This window comes from Schistocerca americana, chromosome 3 (assembly GCF_021461395.2).
Source record: "Schistocerca americana isolate TAMUIC-IGC-003095 chromosome 3, iqSchAmer2.1, whole genome shotgun sequence".
Classification (NCBI taxonomy): domain Eukaryota; kingdom Metazoa; phylum Arthropoda; class Insecta; order Orthoptera; family Acrididae; genus Schistocerca; species Schistocerca americana.
Genome location: NC_060121.1, coordinates 931,594,270 through 931,617,686, shown reverse-complemented (window position 1 = coordinate 931,617,686; position 23,417 = coordinate 931,594,270). Strand labels below are relative to the sequence as shown.

Sequence of the window (23,417 nt, the reverse complement as noted above, 5' to 3'; positions counted from 1 at the left end):
TATCGCTATGAATGTATTCAAGAATAAGCTGATTCCTGCAAAGGAGAAAACAGTAACCAGTGACTGTTACTAATGCTATCTGTTTACACAAATAGCACCTTTACTGGTTTTGAACTGGCAGGTTCATCTTCAGTTGGCTGCTCACACTTAGATAACATTTCTTGTGGCTTTCATTTGTTGTCAGCTGCTCCCTTTGAACGTATCAGTTCAAAATTGGTAACAATACTATTTGTCCATATAAACAGCATTATTAACAGGGGCTTGTTACCGATGCCTCCTGTGCAAGAATCAACTTGTATTTTGTACACACAATCAAAGTACAAAATATCAGTTTTCAACAAAATGGCAATAATCAAAGAATGTCTAAATATTTTAGTTCCACATATTTTCCACAACACAAATGGAAAAAAATGCATAATGCACAGTAATGTAGCACAATTTGTTTTTGTTTGGGTTTTTACTTGCACCTGCAAAAATTTTTCTTGGCTGAGAGATATTTAAAACAAATAAAAGCTTTACTATGAATGTGTTAAAAACACACTAAAACATTCCACCTTAGTAACTGGAAGGAGCTGCAACAGGCTAGGTGGTTGTTTTCATCAGCCACAACTAGTCACTTCTTCCTGACAGCACATGGTCCTAAGCCTTAATAGAGAGGTCACTGCATGCTGGGGGAATTTGTATTGTGCCACAATAAGTACTGTGCATGTATTGTATTTATTGGTTCAGTAAATCTTACATGTACAGTACAGCACATCAGATATTGGACAGGTCAAAGTATATCTTACAATTAAAACACTTCAGAAACTAGAAAATTATGTTCACAAAATTTTACAGCACTTCATATACTGGGCAAGTCAATGTGTAAGTTATAATTAAACCACATTAGAAACTTGAAGTTTATAACTGAATACATGTATAAGCCAACATTAATGATTACAGTATTTGCATGAGCCTCACTTAAGCTCTAAGGATTTCTGAGGAACTCTTCTACACTATGAACTGACATGTACACTAGAGAATTACATTCACAGAATTTTACTTCAAATACTGGGCAAGTCGGTATACAACTTATACTTGAACCCCATTGGAAACTTGAGAATTACATCTGAATGTATTTATAGGCTAGTATTAATGGTTACAGTATTTTTGTAATCATCACTTAGACTCTCGAGGATTTTGGAGGAACTCTTCCACGCTATAAAAGCAATGTGTCAACAGATATTCTTTTAATGCAGCTTTAAAATTTTTTACATCAGTCTTTACTTTAATTTCTCTTGGCAATTTATTGTAGATAATTTTTCCATGGTGTAATGTTCCTTTTTGGCACAAACTGGTTTTTGTATGGAGTCCATGAAAGTCAGTTTTCTGTCTTGTATTATGATGATGAACATTTTCATTTTTGGGGTGGATACTAGGATTTGTTATTGTATATTTCTTTATAAAGATTGCACTTTCAAATAGGAAAATACATAGAAGGGGAAGAATCCCCATCCTTTTAAATAATCAAAGAATTATTCCAGGCATGATTCTCACTATTCTTTTTTGCATCCTGAAGAGTTTTAGGCAGGATGGCGAGTTACCCCAGAAAGAGATCCCATATTTTAGGACAGAATGTATATTAGAATAGTAAACTGTCATTAGACAGTCCTTATGACAGCAGTTTTCTAGCACTCTCATTAAATAACGCATGGTACTTAGCTTCTTTAATATGTTGTCAATGTGAGTTTCCCACAAATTTTGTATCAGGCACACTTGCAATATCTGTGTCTGACATCTGAATTCTTATATCCTCTTCAGTGTTTCTCTTGACATTATGAAAATTTAATGCTACTGTTTTACTTTTATTTATTATTAGTTTGTTTTGGTTGAACCAGTTTACAACATTTGTTAATGCCTCAGACAGTCTTGTCTGTAGTATCTCTGCTGTCTTCCCACTGACTAATATGCTTGTGTCATCTGCAAACTGAATAGTGCTATGGTACTGGTTGGTTGATGTTAGGTCATTTATATATATCAAAAATAGGATGGGGCCCAGTACCGAGCCCTGTGGTACTCCATATTTTACTGCTTTATAATCAGAATAGTGTCTTGTTGATTTATTTTCTTTGTGAAAATGTATTTCTACTACTTGCTTGCGGTCAGTAAGATATGATCCAAGCCAGTTGTTAGGTATACCTCTGATACCAATTCTTTCAAGCTTCTGCAGCAATAGGGTGTGGTCTATGATGTCGAAAGCCTTAGACAGATCAAGGCATATGCCAGTTACTTTTTGTCCACTATCAATTTTTTCGAGTACTTCACCCAGAAATTCATATATTGCTGTTTCTGTTGATCGGCCTTTCCGGAAGCCATGTTGGGTTGTGGATAATATTTTGCACTTTTCTAGAAAATCTAGCAACCTCTTATGAAAAAATTTTTCTAGTATTTTCAAAAATGTAGATAGCAAGGCAATAGGTCTATAATTGGCTATGTCTTCTTTCTTACCCTTTTTGAACAGTGGTTTCAGTTTCACTGTCTTTAAGCAGGAAGGAAAGACTCCTTTGTTAATGAACTGTTGAAAATGTGGGCTAATGGTATTACAATGAGGTCACCCACATTTTTATTGACATAATCTGGAATCTCAGCCACACCTGTTGAAAATATTGTTTTGTTAACTCTCTAATTGATAGTATAATTTCCTTAGGGTTGGTTGGAGTAAGAAATAGGGAGTTGCAGTTTCTATTTTGATTTGATGGTGTTGTAGCAGGATTTTTATTTGAAGATTTTATGTCAGAGAGTAATTTTTCACTAATATTTGCAAAGTATGTATTAAAAGCATTGGCTACTTCTTCTGGATTTGTAATTTTTTTGCCATCTTGGATTACCTGGAGATTTACATTTTGGGAGGTCTCATTTCCCACTTGTTCTCTGACTATCTTCCACATGGCTTTCATTTTGTTCCTGACCATTTTTATATGGTGATCATTTGTTGTTTTTTTTAGCTTCTTTTATGACTCTCTTATAATTCTTGAAATACACCAGAAATTCTTCGGTAACATTTTGTGTTTTTGAGGTTTCATAGTCTCCTCTTTTCAGCACATGATATTTTAATGCCTTTCGCCAGCCATGTAACATTTCTTTTTCTAGTTTATAATGTTTGGTTTTTAACTGGAAAAGAAATATTGAAATAATGGGAGAATATTTCTATGAACATGTCAAACTTTTTACATGTGTCCTCATAGTTGTCTATATCATTCCACGTTTCTTTTTTTAGTAAGTGCCTGAAGTGTTCTAGGTTGTGCCTGCTAAAATTTCTGCCTTTGCTTGTCATTTGTTGTTCAGTATTTCCTGCAGTCTCTACTGGGAATTCAATAAACTGTGCATAATGATCACTGAAACCTGTATTCATATTTCCAGATTTGTATAAATATTTATCTGTATTTATTAGTATCTGATCTATAGCACTGCTTGACGATTTGGTGACTCTGGTGGGGGATTTGATAGTTGCATGTATATTGTAGGTTTTTAATAAGGCCTCAAGGTTTAATCTATCTTTTGAGTTCTTGTTGAAATCTATATTAAAGTCACCACATATGATGGTTGTTTTACTAACTATTTTTATACTGTTAAGTGCCTTCTCAAGATTTTCAATGAAAGTAGTTACGTTTCCATCTGGGCTTCTATATATGCAAATAACAATTATATTTAAATTTGTCAGTTGTGTAGCAGAAATTTCGAAGTTTTGCTCTTCCCCTAGCTGGTTAGTGAACTTTAAATTATCGTCTTTGACGTCCTCTCTAACATATATGCATGTTCCTCCATACATGGAGGTTTTCCTAAAAAAAAAAAAAGACGAAAGGGTAAAGCCCTCTATCCTTGTGTGATGTAACATATTTTCTGATAACCAGTGCTCACTAACACATATAACTGACACTTTTTTTAGTTCATCTGATAACAATATTTCTATCTCACTAACTTTATTTGATAAGGATTGTACATTTTGGTGCAGGAGCATAAATTTTGACGATGACTTATTTACTAGGTTGTTTTGGCCTACCTTATGTTCGACAGCTGCACATGACATATCATTTTTAACATATCTCCTTAGCTGGTTCATCTGCTCTAATTCATTACACTAAATTCCCACGTGCCCTAACTTTCTCCCTAGATGATGCACATGAAGCAGTGTCCTGAACAGCCTGGAGTGGTTTCTCTGAAAGGTGCATGTGCTGATTGGCTTGAGATGCACTCAGTTTCATGGATTGTTGACGAATTTCATTTCTCCCTCTCCAGTGCCCTCAAGATCACCTTTATCTATGAATCACAGCAGTGAACTCATTCAGTAAATATATCTTGAGATCAAAATCAGGGCAAACCAGAGAGCTGTTTACATCGTCTACATTTTTAGACCCTTTAGTGTAGACTGGAATGCTTGTGACACTGATTTAAAATGAATGTAATTTTATGATATTTTTAAAAATGTACTCTGGGCACCCTCTTTTTTGTACTTTGTCAAATCTAAATGAATTTTGGGCCTTGATAGCAGCCATGATAGGTGATGCCTCCAACCAGTTGATTCATAGACCTAATTTTCAAAATCCTGCCTGGTCTGCACAAAAGCCTTATAAAACTGTAGTAGGTATGCTTCACTGGTCCCCAAAGACCTGCAGCCGAGCCCCTAATAATGTTAAGCATTTCAAGAAACCTTGCTTTCAAGGCTCTCGTATGCTAGAGCCAGGAGAGATTCTGTCAGTAACAACATACAGAGACTGAATCTCTTGTGCTGAGAATCATGTCTCTAGTTAAAAATACAGGTCTTAGTGAATGACGGATGTCAACACACACAATTTCTGTGCCTAGAATTTACAGCCTGTGCATGCAGCCCACTCTTCCATTATCAGTTGCAACTAACAGTACTCTCCTTATTGTAGACACTGCTTTTATTGTGGGGAAACAGTGCCATGACAAGAAGGACCATATAGGTAGTCATCCCTGAAAGCCTTGTTGCTGGAGATGCCTTCAAATGGTATTTTTATGTCTTTCGGTCGAGAGAGACTCCTATGGGATGTTACCTACAAAAGAAAGCCTGCTGCAGAGTCATCTCTGGCATAGTTATACACTCCTGGAAATGGAAAAAAGAACACATTGACACCGGTGTGTCAGGCCCACCATACTTGCTCCGGACACTGCGAGAGGGCTGTACAAGCAATGATCACACGCACGGCACAGCGGACACACCAGGAACCGCGGTGTTGGCCGTCGAATGGCGCTAGCTGCGCAGCATTTGTGCACCGCCGCCGTCAGTGTCAGCCAGTTTGCCATGGCATACGGAGCTCCATCGCAGTCTTTAACACTGGTAGCATGCCGCGACAGCGTGGACGTGAACCGTATGTGCAGTTGACGGACTTTGAGCGAGGGCGTATAGTGGGCATGCGGGAGGCCGGGTGGACGTACCGCCGAATTGCTCAACACGTGGGGCGTGAGGTCTCCACAGTACATCGATGTTGTCGCCAGTGGTCGGCGGAAGGTGCACGTGCCCGTCGACCTGGGTCCGGACCGCAGCGACGCACGGATGCACGCCAAGACCGTAGGATCCTACGCAGTGCCGTAGGGGACCGCACCGCCACTTCCCAGCAAATTAGGGACACTGTTGCTCCTGGGGTATCGGCGAGGACCATTCGCAACCGTCTCCATGAAGCTGGGCTACGGTCCCGCACACCGTTAGGCCGTCTTCTGCTCACGCCCCAACATCGTGCAGCCCGCCTCCAGTGGTGTCGCGACAGGCGTGAATGGAGGGACGAATGGAGACGTGTCGTCTTCAGCGATGAGAGTCGCTTCTGCCTTGGTGCCAATGATGGTCGTATGCGTGTTTGGCGCCGTGCAGGTGAGCGCCACAATCAGGACTGCATACGACCGAGGCACACAGGGCCAACACCCGGCATCATGGTGTGGGGAGCGATCTCCTACACTGGCCGTACACCACTGGTGATCGTCGAGGGGACACTGAATAGTGCACGGTACATCCAAACCGTCATCGAACCCATCGTTCTACCATTCCTAGACCGGCAAGGGAACTTGCTGTTCCAACAGGACAATGCACGTCCGCATGTATCCCGTGCCACCCAACGTGCTCTAGAAGGTGTAAGTCAACTACCCTGGCCAGCAAGATCTCCGGATCTGTCCCCCATTGAGCATGTTTGGGACTGGATGAAGCGTCGTCTCACGCGGTCTGCACGTCCAGCACGAACGCTGGTCCAACTGAGGCGCCAGGTGGAAATGGCATGGCAAGCCGTTCCACAGGACTACATCCAGCATCTCTACGATCGTCTCCATGGGAGAATAGCAGCCTGCATTGCTGCGAAAGGTGGATATACACTGTACTAGTGCCGACATTGTGCATGCTCTGTTGCCTGTGTCTATGTGCCTGTGGTTCTGTCAGTGTGATCATGTGATGTATCTGACCCCAGGAATGTGTCAATAAAGTTTCCCCTTCCTGGGACAATGAATTCACGGTGTTCTTATTTCAATTTCCAGGAGTGTATTATGAAGGGTGTACTGATTCTACATAGAAATCAGCTGAGGAACTGACTTTATTCTCAAGAAATCGAAGATGAGTTCTCCATACATTCTAAGACTTTATCACATGGATCATGAGGGCAACATTGCTGTAGCCATTAATGCTTGTACATTTCACAAATTTCACAAGAGAGATAAAAATAACTTTCTTCTATGAAACAAGAAAATGTCCTGTCAGCTGCATAAAATTTTAAAAAAAGGGGGGAAGGCTTTCCTTTTTCCTTCTTGTGAGGTGCCAGGAACTGCTGAAATGTATCTTTTTGTGAGAAGGTGCCATGTCAATAGGAATGGACAGTACTGAAACCATCTTCCAAATGGAGAAGGGGCAGCTGTAAATTTCCTCATTGTTTTAACAAAAGACCCACTCACTGTTCTGGATGATGTTTTTGTGATGATTACAAGCTGGATGTTGGTTGAAAATAGCTGTTAATTCTGTTCTGCACTGCCTGGACTGTCCTGTGAAGACAACTACTGTTCATCACACAAGTAACTGGAGATTCTTCCATTGCTCAAAAATTCACCTGACGGTCTCACGGAATATACAATAATTTCATGTGGCTGAACAGCCTTATGGAAGCCTTTCAACTAATGTCACTTTGTCGAGTAGTGTGCCCTAATTCTAGCCAGTAATCCTAGCGGAGAAAGTGGACCTACAGCTTAATGTTGAATACGAATCTTATCACTGACAAATGAAGCCAAAGTTAAATTTAGACTGAAAAATTTCTGTCATTCGACCGGGATTTGATTCCATAATCAACTGGTTACGAAATAGACACTCTGTTACTAGCCTCTCTCATGTACTACTACTGACTTCGTGGAATAATTTGTAAGAGTTTAGGAATTAGTGCTGCAATGTCTTTTTGCTCTCTTTAATAACACAGTGACACTCTGACCTCACTACCTGAAAGGCTTTGCGATTCACTGCAGTTACTTGGTATTTGAATTATTGTGAAGTTACACACTTGATTCTGGTTGCAGAATGCTTCTCTCCTCATTTCACCATTCATTGAAAACAATATTGCAGAGCTGCAATTGCTAACTTTTTATACTAGTAATGTTGAGCTAAAGCCTTTATTTTTGTTTATTTTTGTAAGAAAATGGTTACTGACATTGTATGTGCACTTTGTCAGTGATCATGTAGAATAACTACAGCAAGTGACACAACAATAAAAATGATATTTGATGAGTGCAAATGTTTTGAGGAACCGATGGTTGCTTTTAGTACTATATGTTCAGACTTTTCTTAACAAGCCTCAGACTTATGTCAGGGAAAATATACGAATTTTGTTAAATGTAGAAAACTGGTACTAACTATACCGGGTGTCTCTCGTATGAGTCGCCAGGTGCATTTTCTCGTGTGTTTCAGTCGACATTTACAATTTCTTTTTTGCAACAAGTAGCTGGGGTCAGCCCAAAGAAATCCTACTCATCACATCTTCCACATGATGCCCAGCATCAACAGAAAGCATTGGTTTGCTTCTGATTACAAACTTAATTATTTTTAAAGTGGATTTTTACATGCCCATATGACAGAGTGGTTCCAAACTGGTCTAGTGCAACATTCCCTTTATCAATGTATATTAACAGGACAGTAAAACTCAAAGAATACCCAATACTCCAGCAGCAACTTACCAGCACTGCTGCATGGCAGCAGTGTTCAGCATGGGTCACGGCAGTAGTGATAGGCTGGAGTACTATTATTCTTCGTGCTTTACTGTCCCTATTAATATAATTGATAAAAGGAATATCATATTAGGCTTACTTGGGATCGCTCTGTAGAATGAGCACATAAAATTCCACTTTCAATATAATTTTGATTGTAACAAGAAACAAACCAACACTTACCATTGATGCCAGATACTGTATAAAAGAGATGATGATCAGAATTTGTTTGAACTGACTCCAGCTACACCTTGCAACAAAAAAAGTTGCAAATATCTGCAGAAACACCAGAGAAAAGTGCTTGAAGGCTCTTGGGAGAGACACCCTGTACATTCTAAAACTGGTAATCTGTAGTATGAGAAGATCTGAAGAATTATTTGAATTTAGGAATGAAGTGTGAAGTTGCTAGTAGTCTCTGTTACCTTTTGTGGTGTAATGATTTTCTGCAATGAAGCAGAGAAAGATGACATAAGATCTAAATTGGGGAAGAAATTTTAATTTTTCTACTTTACAAATCATGGATTAGGCATTCGGTCTGTTATGTCTTCACAGATTACCTCTTCTTACATCTTCCAATTTCTCTTCTTCATGCCTGTTTATAAGCTAAGGCTTATACACTGAAGAGGCAAAGAAACTCGTACACCTGCCTAAAATCATATAAGGCCCCCGCAAGCATGCAGCACACGACATTGCATGAACTTGACTAATGTTTGAAGTAGTGCTGGAGGGAACTGACACCATGAATTCTGCAGGTCTGTCCATAAATATGCAAGAGTACGAGGGAGTGGAGATCTCTCCTGAACAGCACATTGCAAGACATTCCAGATATGCTCCATAATGTTCATGTCTGGGGAGATTGGCAGCCAAAAGTGTTTAAACTAAGAAGTGTGTTCTTGGGGCCACTCTGAAGCAATTATGGACGTGTGGGGTGTTCCATTGTCCTGCTGGAACTGCCCAAGTCTGTTGGAATGCACAATGGACATGAATGGATGCAAGTGGTCAGACAGGATGCTTACGTGGGTGTCACCTGTCGGAGTCACATCTAGACATATCAGAGGTCCCATATAACTCCAACTGCACACGTCCCACTCCACTGCAGAGCCTCCACCAGCTTGAACAGTTCCCTGCTGACAAACAGGGTCCATGGATTCACAAGGTTGTCTCCATACCTGCACATGTCCATCTGTTCGATACAATTTGAAATGAGACTTGTCCGACCAGGCAAAATGTTTCCAGTCATCAACAGTCAAACATCAGTGTTGATGGGCCAAGGCGAAGCGTAGAGCTTCGTGTCGCGAGGTACATGAGTGGACCTTCCGAAAGCCAATATCGATGACATTTTGTTGAATGCTTTGCATGCTGAAACATGTTGATGGCTCAGCACTGAAATCTGCAGCAATTTGCAGAAGTGTTGCACTTCTGTCACTTAAACAAATATCCTGAGTCGTCCTCAGTCCCGTTCTTGCAGGATCTTTTCCCGTCCGCAGCAATTTTGGGGATTTGATGTTTTACCAGATTCCTTATATTAACAGTTCACTTGTGAAATGGTCATATGAGAAAATCCCCACTTCATCAACACCTCAGAGATGCTGTGTCCCATTGCTCATGCGTTGACTGTAAAACCATGTTCAAACTCACTCAACTCTTGATAACCTGCCACTGTAGCAGGAGTAACGGTCTAACAACTGCGCCAGGCACTTGTTGTCTTATATAGGCACTGTCTTATACAGACTGTTGTTTGCAGCACTCTTTTCTGCCTGTATACATCTCTCTGTGAATACACACGCCTATAACAGTTTCTTTGGTGCTTCAGTGTATAAGATATATGAGAAGCTGCCCACTGTCCATTTTTTGCGCATGTTCTTACCAAGTGGTGTGGTATTTGGTTACTCTTCTTTCAGTTGGCTCAACTTTTAGTTCTTGGCATATTGTTTCATTTCATATGTGGTGTTTTCTAGAATACCCTATTGTTGCTCTTAGAAATTTCATTTCTGTGCTTTGCATTTTATCTAACATTCTTTTTTTTACGTACCCATGAAGCGTGCTGTAAGAGACACAGTTTTATAAAATTTTACTCTCATTTCTTCTCTAGTCTTATTCTTAAATAAATAAGGAATAGTGCCATATATATGTTTCAAAATTTAATCACTTTTACGTCTACATCTTTATTACTGTCTAGGCCAATTTGACATCTTGTATACGTGAAATGAGTAATAGACGACGTTCGTCCTAAACTCACATTACCCTATTTTCTTGAGCAACAAGAAAAACACCATTAAAGTACGCTACTTCAATACTTTCTTGTAACTCTCTGCAACTCATGCACTATGCCAAGATGAGACATGTTAGAAGCATAATATAGCTTTCTGAGATTGTGTATTATGTATACTTGTGTTACTGAGCACCCAGGTAGTACTGTTCTTACATACAGCTTGTTACTCGAACAGAATGGTGACCATCTATGTGCTCTGACTGCACCAACTGTGCTTTCAGCGTCATCACAGTCTGACTGTCTTTTGCAGCATATTTAAACAGAGCAGGGTAAAGTCTATTCCAATAAAAAGCAATTTTCTTACAGCTGTAATTACTGATTCAGCCGAGTATTCCCATTTTCTGCACAATATTATGATTACCAACCCAGCCGTCTTCTTCAGGTGCTGTAAGTTTTGCTACTACGTTTACTAACTGCCTGGACTCCAATCAGACTGTGAGCTATTGTTCGTCTCATGCCACTATTTACAACCGAGTTCGAGTCCCGACGTCTATTGCAACCCCCCCCCCCCCCCTTTTTTTTTTTAACAGAGTATGCACTGATATTCTGTAAAATACAAATTCCCTCAGTGTTTTCCAATTGTGATGGATGTGATGGCCAGTGAGATAATAAAAAACCGATCCCAAGACACCAAGAATTATTTAAACTGAAACCTCAGTTCTTGTTTATTATGTTTTCTGACATCTTTACTTCAATAGACTCTTTAGGCAGGTTGTTCTAGTGGCAATCTGGATTGAACTCAGCTACAAATAGTGGTGTGAGACTAACAATAGCTGGCAGTGTGGCTGGAGCCCAGGCAGTGAGTACACGTAACAGCAAAATGTGCAGCACTTGAAGAAGACAGCTGGGTTGGTTTTCAAAATATTGTGCAGAAAATGAAAACATCAATTTGGCTGAACACCTGGAAGTTCACTAATAATAAACCACACCAATAAAATCTGAGAGATCACATTTTATTTTATTTTGATGTTTATCTCAAGTATGTACAGTCAGTTTCAAGACAATACTGTTCTGTCTTCAGGTATCTGTTAGGCATGCTCCACGAATACAATGTCCTAAGTACCATGCATTTTCTTCAGTTGATGGAGGTGCCTATAATGCATCTGGTACACAGTTTAATAATAGAAAAGTTTTGATTTGTGGAGCACACCTAACAGGTGCATGAAGATGAGACAATATTGTTTTGACATTCATTATACATACAAAACATAGAAATAAAATATACAGCTTTAAGGATAATTTTTATCATTGCAGTAAATAAATAACTTGATAAGGTAACCAACAAGTGACTATTAGAAACAAAAGGTGTCGGTGGAATAAGACGGGATGTAAGAAAAGAAAGAAACATGGGTAGACTGTCTAGCATTCACAGATGATACTGTGGTATTGTTGGAATCGTTAGAAGAGGTGGTTAACCAAGCCATGCAACTACAGGGACAGGTGACTAAAGCGGGTCTACAGATTTCTGTCAAGAAGATGCAACATATGACAAACATCAAAGCAGCTCCTAGATGCATGACAATAGGAGAGAAAATTCAGGAAGTAGAAAGATTAAAATACCCAGGAGAATGGATAGAAACTGGGCTGACAGAAAAGGAAGCAATGGGAGCACAAATAAACTAAACAAATTTAACATACAAATTAACTACGAACATTAACAATAAGAATATTTCAGTCAATACGAAATTGAACCCTCTGAGACTTAAACTAGTAAGAACAGGAGTACTTAAGAGACTATAACTGGTGGAACGAAAGATTCTCAGGAAGATATTAGGACCTCAAAGAACTGGAAATGGTCAGTTTGGAAGACAAGCAAACCAAGGACTATATACCAAGATAGAGAGAATCTCAGACATCATCAGGGAAAGGAAGAGGTGGCTCTTTGGAAACACCCTTAGAATGGACCAATGGAGGTTAACATAGCAAATAATACAGTTTCTTGTGAACAAGAAAATCAAAGTATGCTCGGTCCAAGAGGTACAAAGGTATATGGAGAAATGAGAATACAAGAACCGTAGACATGCAGCAGTCTGGTTTTTAACTAATTTTTTTTTTGCTTTACTGGTTTTGAGGACAGAACTAGACCCAGAACAAAATCACCATGGACAGAACGGTGAAGAAGGTTGCAAAGTATGAGAATGAAAGACTTTTGGACAGGGAGAAAACCAGAATAAATGAAGCTGATGTGAATTAATGTGTTCCTCAGATGGCCAAAACGAAAAGGAGGAGGAGGAGGAGGAGGAGAGGAAGAAATAACAATTTAAAGTCCTACAGGTATTCGGAATTGGTACAGGCTACATGCCAGGTGGCCCTACTACAAGTGTTCTATGCACGTGCAAGGTACTCTGCCACCCCCTTCAATGTGCTCTCAGCCAGAGAAGTACAATCACGCTTGCTGGGGTCCAGCACACTGCTCACGTTCAGCTGTTTGCCCAACCTTATTCATGGAATCATGGCTGTATGCAGGCGGATGCTCAAGCTGTAATAGCCTACTACAGTTAATTGTTTAAACATTTTGTTAAATGGCTCTCAAAAGCTATGTCCAGTTTCAACACAGTATTAACCCATCAAATTAGTAAAGGCTTATCTGAGTGACAAAAGAGCATTTTTGCTAATCCATCAGACTTGCCGTCTGTAGCACACAAAAAAGTTAAAATCAGCTTTCGGAAACAAGACAGTATACACTGGAGTAACAGCCTCATCAGTTTAAGAAATAAGGCAGTACTGGTCATACAAACTAAAATCCAATATGTAAAATGTCTTTGATGTTCACACGGATAACAAACTCAAATGGCACTGAAAGGACTTGTTTTCTCCTTTAATTGCAATTATTATTCCATTATTGTCCATTTTCTGCAGTTATGTAATTTTCAAGTGTCAGCTGCAATGAATGGACCAGAATTAAATGATTTCAGCCACTATGTTTAAGGTGACTACCTCTTTTTAAGTTTTATGTTTGCCTCAAGGATGTCCAAGTCCAGAGCCAAGGGGGGACTGCAGCCCTCCTCCTAGCTCTCAACTAAAGGAAAAAATATATTGCAGTCAGGTGTTTTTCTTTCAGTAATGTGTATTCATTTTTTTCTTTTTTAACAGGGTTGAAACTGGAACTTTTTTATGGCTACTTACAACTCACCATTAATCCTCCAAAATATTAAAAATACTCCATACCCCTAGGTCTATGCCCTGCCCCCTACATACAGTCATAGGGACACCCTGGGTTTGCCCATCATATGCTGGTATCTCAATAGCTTGGTGGCTTGTGATGATGCATGTCAAGTACATTTTACTGATTCTGTGTACTGATGGAACTGCCACTTCTTGTAATTTTTTATTAAGCTCCCCTTCCCCCTACCAATATTAAATGTTACTTTGCTATTCTGTTCTTTGCAGCTGCCACTTGCAAATGGCATGCCTTGAAAATGATGTTAACTGTTGAAATTTGCCAATAGCAGAAAATAAATAATAATTACAGTTGAAGGAGGAAAATGTAATTTCTCAAGTTTTATATGACTGCAGTACCTGTGGGAGGCAGGAGTTAATGAAATGAAACTAACATATTACAAGAATGTGAGCAAAGTTCCACTCAATAAGCAGAAGTTTTGAAGAAGCTACACACAAACATCAGTCAAGAAATTGCAAACTTCTGCTGACTCAAAAGTATATTAAAATGATTACAAAGCTGGAAACTGGTAAGACACAGGCCGAAGAAAGCAAGCTCACAGAAAATGAATGACAAGGTACTGGGTCAAAGTTAAAGCTCAAGGACAGACATGGCCAAATTAACAGGGTCCATAGCTAGCCAAAATGAAACACAAAAATATTTTATTAGTTTTTTCTCAACGAAATTATTTGGTTATTTACATTTGTGAATTGCACATACCTGTTTGTAATGTACGAGGTAAAAATATACACTGTTAACAGACCTCCATTCTTGCAGTATGCATATACTTAATATCCTTTAACAGTCATTATTGTTCCCATGTAAATGTTAGGCAGAACTGGCAGATAGCGGCCAATACTGAAAATTATCTCATGAAGGAGACATGAGGCTAAACTGAACTCTCTTACCAAGTTTAGTTAGTTAACAGTACACTAAAGCTCAGAATTACACAACTTTATGTGATTCCTGACTTTCAGAATACTGAGTGTTATAGAGCCTCTACATGCTGTAATCAGAATCTTTAAATGTTGTTGCATGAAATCAGAAATGTCCTGGATAGAACCCTAAGGAATTGACATGTGTAGTTTGTATTTGAGTTCACAAAGTGTCAACAATGGCTACTGGAGGGCCCTGATGAACTACTAGATGCCATACATGTTGCAGACAAGACAGCTGAAGACGAAAATCAGACAAGCAGTGGTTCTCATCATGTTCCGAAGAAGGCTCTGAAATTCCTTGCTATATTTGCCTGTGCACTGTTTTGCTAAATATGGGCTGTTGAGTTGCCTGAAAAAATGGGGCCAGGGCTGCAGTTCCTCATCTCAAAACCTTCCTTGATCTAGCAGTTATTGTTTAGACTGCACTTAATACTTGGGAGTCTATATTACTCGTTCTAGCCAATGGTGCCTGTGGCCCGACCCAAGCTTAAGTTTGAACTCAAACTGATAATTAATCAAACACTTATATATGTGACAGCAAATAAAGAACTATGTTTAGCAATCAGTACTTGCAACTAGTAAGCGAGTATTCAAATAAAATTCTATTACAATTCATAACTGAAGTTTACTGCTCAGTTACTTTGCAGTCTATCACCAAGTTAGCTATAATTTTTTCTGATTCCATAACTCAGTTTCACTTCTGGAATTTCTACGTGTTGGAACTGTATCATATGTGTCTGTATGCTATCCAGACATCTTCACAGTACCTTGACCTAGAAACAAAACCGCACACTGACCAAAGATCCTTCCTTCACTGCAGTCTCAGGAAAGATCAAAAAGGGCTCCAGTCTCAAAGGGCGCACGGCAAAGAAACGACAATAATCAACCAAGCAACAGTCGGTATTGTAGTTGAAAATTGTTGTAGCTGTGTTGGAAAATTACCAGAGCTTCAAGCACTGATAGAAAGCACTGAAGATGAAATCATTATAGGAACAGAAAGCTGGCTAAAGCCAGAGATAAATTTTGCCGAAATATTTACAGAGGTGCAAACCGTGTTCAGAAAGGATAGAGTAAATAAAGTAGGTGGTGGTGTGTTTGTGTCTGTTGGTAGTAGTTTATCTTGTAGTGAAGCTGAAATAGATAGTTCCTGCGATTTACTATGGGTTGAGGTTATACTCAACAGTCGTACCAAAATAATAACTGGCTCCTTCTACAGACCCCCTCGTCTCAGATGATGTAATAGCTGAACAGTTCAAAGAAAACTTGAATCTCATTAAAAATAAGTACTCCACTCATACAGTTATAATTGGTGGAGACTTCAATCTACCCTCGATTTGTTGGCGGAAATACATGTTCAAAACCGGTGGTAGACAGCAAACATCTCCTGAAATTGTACTAAATGCTTTCTCTGAGAATTACTTTGAACACTTAGTTCATGAGCCAACACGAATTGTAAATGGTTGCAAAAACACACTTGACCTCCTAGCCACAAATAATGCTGATCCAATAGAGAGCGTCATGACAGATACAGGGATTAGTGAACACACAAGGTCTTTGTAGCAAGGCTCAAAACAATATCAACCAAAACCACTAAAAATAAATGCAAAATATATCTATTTAAAACAGCAGATACAGATTCGTTTGATGCCTTCCTAAGAGAGTGTCTCCATTCCTCCCAAGCTAATTATGAAAGTGTTGACCAGACATGGCTCAAATTCAAAGATACAATATCGACAGCAATAGATAGATTCATACCGCATAAGTTAATAATAGATAGGACTGATCCACCATGGTACACAAAACACGTCAGAATACTGTTGCGGAAGCAACAAAAAAAGTATGCCAAAGTCAGAAGAATGCAAAATCCGCAAGACTGGCTAAGTTTCATGGAAGCTCGAAATTTAGTGCGGACATCAATGCAAGATGCTTTTAATAGTTTCCACAATGAAATATTGTTTTAAAATATGGTAGAAAACCCAAAGAGATTCTGGTCGCATGTAAAGAACACCACTGGCAAAAAGCAGTCAATACCGTCACTGCGTGATAACGATGGAAATGTTACCGATGGTGGTGCCACTAAAGTGGAGATACTAAATACTGTCTTCCGTAATTCCTTCACGAAAGAAGATGAAGCAAATATTCCAGAATTCGAAACCAGAACAGCTGTTAGCATGAGTGATACAAAAATAGATATCTTAGGTGTTGCTAAACAACTCAAATCACTAAAGAAAGACAAGTCTTCCGGTCCAGAGTATGTAGAGACAATAGCGCCTTTCTTAGCAATCATATACAACCACTCACTTGACGAAAGGTCTGTTCCTAAAGTCTGGAAAGTAGCACAGGTCACACCAATATTCAAGAAAGGAAATAGGAGTAACCCATTGAATTACAGACCCATATCACTGACCTCAATTTGCAGTAGGATTTTGGAGCATATACTGTACTCTTAACATTATGAACCACCTTGAAGAAAATGACTTATTGATACACAACCAACATGGGTTCAGAAGATATTGTTCTTGTGCAACACAGCTAGCTTTTTATTCCCATGAAGTAATGAGTGCTGCTAACAAGGGATCTCAGACTGATTCCATATTCCTAGATTTCCAGAAGGCTTTTGGTACTGTTTCTCACAAGCGACTATTAATCAAATTGTGTGCATATGGAGTATCGCCTCAGTTACATGTCTGGATTCGTGATTTCCTCTCAGAGAGGTCACAGTTCGTAGTGATAGACAGTAAATCACCGAGTAGAACAGAAGTGATATCTGGCATTCTGCAAGGTAGTGTCACAGGCCCTCTGCTGTTCCTGATTTACATAAATGATCCAGGTGATAATCTGAGCAACCCCCTTAGATTGTCTGCAGATGACACTGTAATTTACCGTCTAGTAAAATCATCAGATGATCAATTCCAATTACAAAATGATCCAGAGAGAATTTCTGTATTGTGCGAAAAGTGGCAATTGGCACTAAACAAAGAAAAGTGTGAGGTCATCCACATGGGTACTAAAAGAAATCCGATACATTTTGGGTATATGATAAATCGCACAAATCTAATGGCTGTCAATTCGACTAAATACCTAGGAATTACAATTACGAGCAACTTAAATTGGAAAGACCACATAGATAATATTGTGGGGAAGGTGAAACGAAGACTGCTTTGTTGACAGAACACTTAGAAGATGCGACAAACCCACTGAAGATACAGTCTACATTACACCTGTCCATCCTCTGCTGGAACACTACTGCGCGGTGTGGGAGCCTTACGAGGTAGGATTGACGGAGGACATCAAAAAGTGCAAAGAAGGGCAGCTCGTTTCGTATTATCATGCAATAGGGGTGAGAGTGTCACTGATATGATACGCAAATTGGAGTGGCAGTCACTGAAACAAAGGTGGTTTTCTTTGCGGCGAGATCTATTTACGAAATTCAGTCAGCAACTTTCTCTTCCGAATGCAAATTTTTTTGTTGGCATCCACCTATGTATGGAGAAATTATGATCATATTAAAATAAGAGAAGTCAGAGCTTGAATGGAAAGATTTAGATGTTTCTTTTTCCCACACACCATTCAAGAGTGGAATGGTAGAGAAGTAGTATGAAAATGGTTTGATAAATATTCTGCCATGCACTTAACTGTAAATTGCAGAGTAACTATGTAGATGTAGATCCCAAATGTTAAGTTCTCACATTTTGTTCTAATCCCTAATGCCTCAGAGCACTCATTTCCCACTGGTTGTAACTTTCACTGTTTCTCTCCTTGTCACTTGTGATGCAAGTCACTATAAATTACATGAAATTTACAAGCATCTAACAAATTGTCTAGTTAAGAAAAATAATAATAACAATAAATGTATTAGATGTGCAATAATGCAAAGAGTATTTTGATACAAAATATGGGCCAGTTCACTAAATTCCAATTAATGAAAAGCTAAATTTATTATTTGCAGTTTCACACAAATTGTATAATTAACCTTAACTCCAACAAAAATGATCTCACAAATACATATATCATTTTACATTTGTCTTTCATTGAGTTTTATCTGATGCTAGCAAAATTTTATCGTATTGCACAACTTCCAACTTAATCACTTAACTAGAACAATAAGAATTAATACAAACATAATGGTACATACTCACAAGTACCTTATATGGAAAGAAATGAAAGGAAAGCAATGCCTTAACTATGTACTGTGGTGTGTTGTTATTTGTTTGTTAATATAAAATTGAATATTGTTACTGTTACATTGATATGACTTATTACTGCTAACAGACAAATAAATGTTTGTCTAGAATATTGTTCCAACAGCTGACAGTTTCCTAGATTTTCTTCTTGAAATCAAGTTGTTGTTTTCATACTAGCATTCTCTATCAGTGAGCCAAAACACTATGAACACTGCTCACTGTGGGACTGGATGTTTTCTTGTGAGTTTAGGAAAGTATATTAGTGGAACAAAGATGAATGGGGAATCATTCTAGTAAAGGTATGGGCCACAAATGGGAAATCACCGACATATGGGACTTTGACAAAGGGCAGGTAGTTATGGGCTAGCTTTCGGGAATGAGTAACTTGGAAACAGCAAACCTGGTCTGCTGTTCACATGCTACTGTTGTGACCTCAACAGAAAATAGTTGAAATACAGTGAAACCACGAGTAGGTGACGAGACGTTGGGTATTCACGCCTCATCATAGCACTGAGAGGAGGCTGGAGCACTGTAAAGAGCAGGCAGTGATCTGTGGCAGACTGATGACAGGGTTCAACACTGGTGCAAGAACAAGTGTTGCAGGTCACACTGTTCAGCAATCATGATTGAACATGGAGATCTGCAGCAGATGACCCAATATGTGTTCTCATGTCAACCCAGTGACATCATCAATTATGATTAATAAGAGCATAATACTCTTCTCATTCCCCCCCCCCCCACACACACACACACACACACACACACAGAGAGAGATAGAGAGAGAGAGAGAGAGAGAGAGAGAGAGAGAGAGAATCACAATCATTTTCCAAACAACAATTTTGCCCCACACAGCCTCATTCAACACTGATGTTGAAGGGACACACTAACATCTGCTTGATGACTCTTTGCTTACAGAAATTTGTTACAGACACACAAGAGACAGCACTAGTAGGTTAAGCTGTTTACTCTGGTCCTTACAGTTGTAATCACTTTTTGCTGGTAAACTTTTCTATATATTCTCAAAGTCTGTATTTATGTGGTAATTTTCATAAATATCAATTTATAAAAGGCTACCCAGGAACTAATGTTTTAATGTTGACAGATTTAGCCATTTGTCAGTAATCAGCAACAAACTGCTACAAAAAGTTTATGAAGAAATGTGAAAAACTGCATTTCATGATCTCAAGTATCACAGTTTTCTGCAACTTTCTCAGTGTGTTTTACACGAGAAAGTGAGTAACAAATTAGGGTATCACAAGTTCTGTGCTTGTTGGGCTCCAAAACTCCTTTTGGAGAACCACAATACCTGAAGGATGATGACATCTTTGGACTTCTTTCTGTATTACAATGTCAACAGACAAGGCCTATAGAAGAGATACATGACTGGTGATGTGGAATAAATTTCCTATGCTAATCTGGAGACAAAAAGATCAATTATGTGTCTTGCTATCTTACCCAACAAACCAAAGGAAGCCTTTCACACTTGTCAGTGTGAAATGTTACAGTGACCATTTTTCAGGAGAAATCTGGAATCATGCTTATGGACTTATAGATCATGGAAGGACAGTCAACGCTGAGGAATTGCAAAAACTCAGAAGAGCCTGTCAAAACAAGAGATACTGTTTTCTGACAACTGGTGTCATGTTTTTGTACACAATATTCAGTCAGACTCTCCCGTGCAACCACACTGTGTCAGCTGAAATGGGAAGTTATTGAACATTTGCTTTACAGTTCAGATTTAGTAGCAAGTGATTTCCACATCTTCCTACATATGAAAAGGTGGCCCAGCTTCCAGAATATTGAGTCCAATGAAGAATTACAAGATGCTGTCGCGGACTAGCTGAAAACTCAGGATGCAGAATTTTATGCACAGGGAATTTATCGATTTGTGAAGAGACATGACAAATACTTAAATCTGAATGATTACAATGGTGAGGAGTAATGCAATGGCGTAGGTTTGAAATTTTTCTAACAAATTTGCTGGAAGTATTCCAGTGCTTTATTTATGGTCTAATGACCATTTCATTCTGGAATTACTATAACAGGAACATCTTACTGTACTACTAGTTACACTTCATTATAGGTGTTTGGTGTCACTAGATGAATCATTTCACATCAATATTGGAATTTGGTCACTTCTATTTTATATCAACTGAATATTTTAGTAGCCAGTAGTAACATCTGTGTGAAAAGTGAGTGCTGAATTATGATGTTAAATCTGCTAATGCTAAAATGCATATGTGTTGCTGAACTACTATCATTAGCATCCCATTCCATAGCAGCAGATCTGCATACCAAACCAAATCCTATCAATCATGGAACTCCACCCATAATGGCCAACTGACACGTCAATTGACAAACCCATATTAAAGCCAAATCACAGCACACTGATGATGCACTCTCGCTTTAAGATAATAGTTGAGATTTTAATAAATATCAATCTCATTCCTAACTAATTCATTTATATCTACTAGCAACAAGTAGTTCTAATCTGAAAGTATGGGAGACTGCAGAATGAGATTTCCACTGATTTGATCAATGCCAAGCTGTGACCTTTATAGTTGTGATCAACTTAAAAGCATATCAACCAAAATTTCATAATGCTTAAACTTAAATCACTCATCCACAAGTCGCTTAGCTGCACTTTCTGCCAGCCTGTCTTTCTCTGATTATAAGAAAGGTTATCATGCCTCTAGAGTAATAGATGCAGCCACATCACTTTCTCCCCCTATAATAATAACAGTAGCACTCAATCTGCCCCCATTTCCAACCTTCTCAAGTGGCAATCTACCGCCAGTTGCCTTAGCCTAAGCTTACTTTACAGTGAGGTCCATTGGTTCTGAACAAAGGGAATCACAGATTAAAACATCTATAAATTTTTAGTGTTTAATTACTCAAAATAATAGCAGTTTGGTATGATATATTTCTCTGTGCAAATTTTCAATCTCTTCAACGTCTCAGAGAAGACTGTTTTCAGATCTCTCAATCATATGTATCTCCTTAATAAAGACGATTCTTGTGCCCTTCACATGCACTTTAAATTCTGCGATTTGTTGTTGCCAAATAAGTCGGAGTGTTGTCACACAACAGGAAATGGCCACAAAATATAAAGAGGTCCCATCAAATTTGTTGGATTGGAGCTAAACAACTTTTCAACCCTTCTGGATAGAATTCCTTATCAACTTTTCTATCTGGACACAAACTTTTTGGAAATGACACTACTGCTTTCAAAAATCACTATCAATCCTTCACATCTGATTTTTAAAAATGAGTTTTTTTCAATCTGGGAGGCGTTTCAATGACACCTCTAGAATTCTGATTTCCCCCCCCCCCTCCCTCCTTTCGCACTGTGGATAAACAAATCTTATCACCAATACATTCACTTAAAAAGTTCTCGTCATGATCAGACATGGACAACACTGATCATGACAACAAATTCTTAGCAAGACTCAACTTGACAACAGTCCATATGTTAACTTGTCAGAAAAATCACGTGCACAACCCCTGCTTATTCAAATTGTCATGCAATACCTACAAAAGCACTGTTTGGTAGATGTTTAGTGTTTCATCTGTCACCCAATATATCAACTTATTATCTTCTTTTCTTTACTTAGGGACAGCTGTGATGTTCTAGTTTGTTTCAGTTACTGTCATCACTGTCTCCTGGTCTTCATAAAAACATTTATGCCACTTGCAAACTTATCTGACTTGCCACTAAACATTTGAATCAGTTCATTCACATCTACATACATACTCTGTGAAGTGCATGACACAGTACTGGCATGGTACCACAAGTTAGGATTTTTTTCATGTTCCATTTGCACATGGAGTGTGGGAAGAACAAATGCTTAAATGCTCTGGGCATGGTGTAGTTAGTTAACTTTGTCTTCATGGCCTCTATGGGAGCAATAAGTAGGGGGCTGATGAATATCTCTTAAAACTGGTATTGAAATTTTGCAAGTAAACTTTCGCGAGATAGCTGAACTGAAAAAAGACAATGATATGAAGCCTGCCAACTGCCCTGCCTACAACTGAACTTAGAAATAGTTACACCTAAGTATTTGTATGAGAGAACTGATTCTAACTGTGAATCACTGATGTTAATAACAGTATACAAGGCTCTTTTGTTTAGTGAAGTGCACAATTCTATACTTAATGTAAGTTTCCAAACTTTGCATCACTTTGAGATCTTATATCAAGATCTAATTGAATATTTCTGAAGATTTTTTTTCACACAGTATTCATCACAAACAGCAGCAGCATCTGCAAAAAGTCTGAGGTTGCTATAAATATTGTTCGCCACGCCAAAACATGAACAAGGGCCCCAACACACTTCCCTGAGGCATACCTGAAGTTACTTCTACTTCTGTCTATGACTTTCCATCTGAGATAACATGCTATGTCCTGCATACCAAAAAATCCTCAACTCAGACACAAATTTTGTTTGATACTCCATACAATAATAATTTTGTTTATAAAGGTTGGTTTGATACAGAGTCAAGCGCTTCTCTGAAGTCAAGAAGTACAGCATCTACATGATTTCTTGATCTGTGACTTTGATTGTCTTTTGTTTCCAAGAATTCAGCTTTGCATCAACTATCTGCTGTTCCTCCTCCTTGTTCATTTTCCCCAATTATCATACA

General features: G+C 38.7%; 1 protein-coding gene across 1 annotated transcript in view; it reads right to left on the bottom strand.

The window, feature by feature from the left end:
* LOC124606810 (lanC-like protein 2) overlaps positions 1-23,417 on the bottom strand; it is a 144,033-nt gene that overhangs the window by 60,463 nt on the left and 60,153 nt on the right. The window lies entirely within an intron of this gene.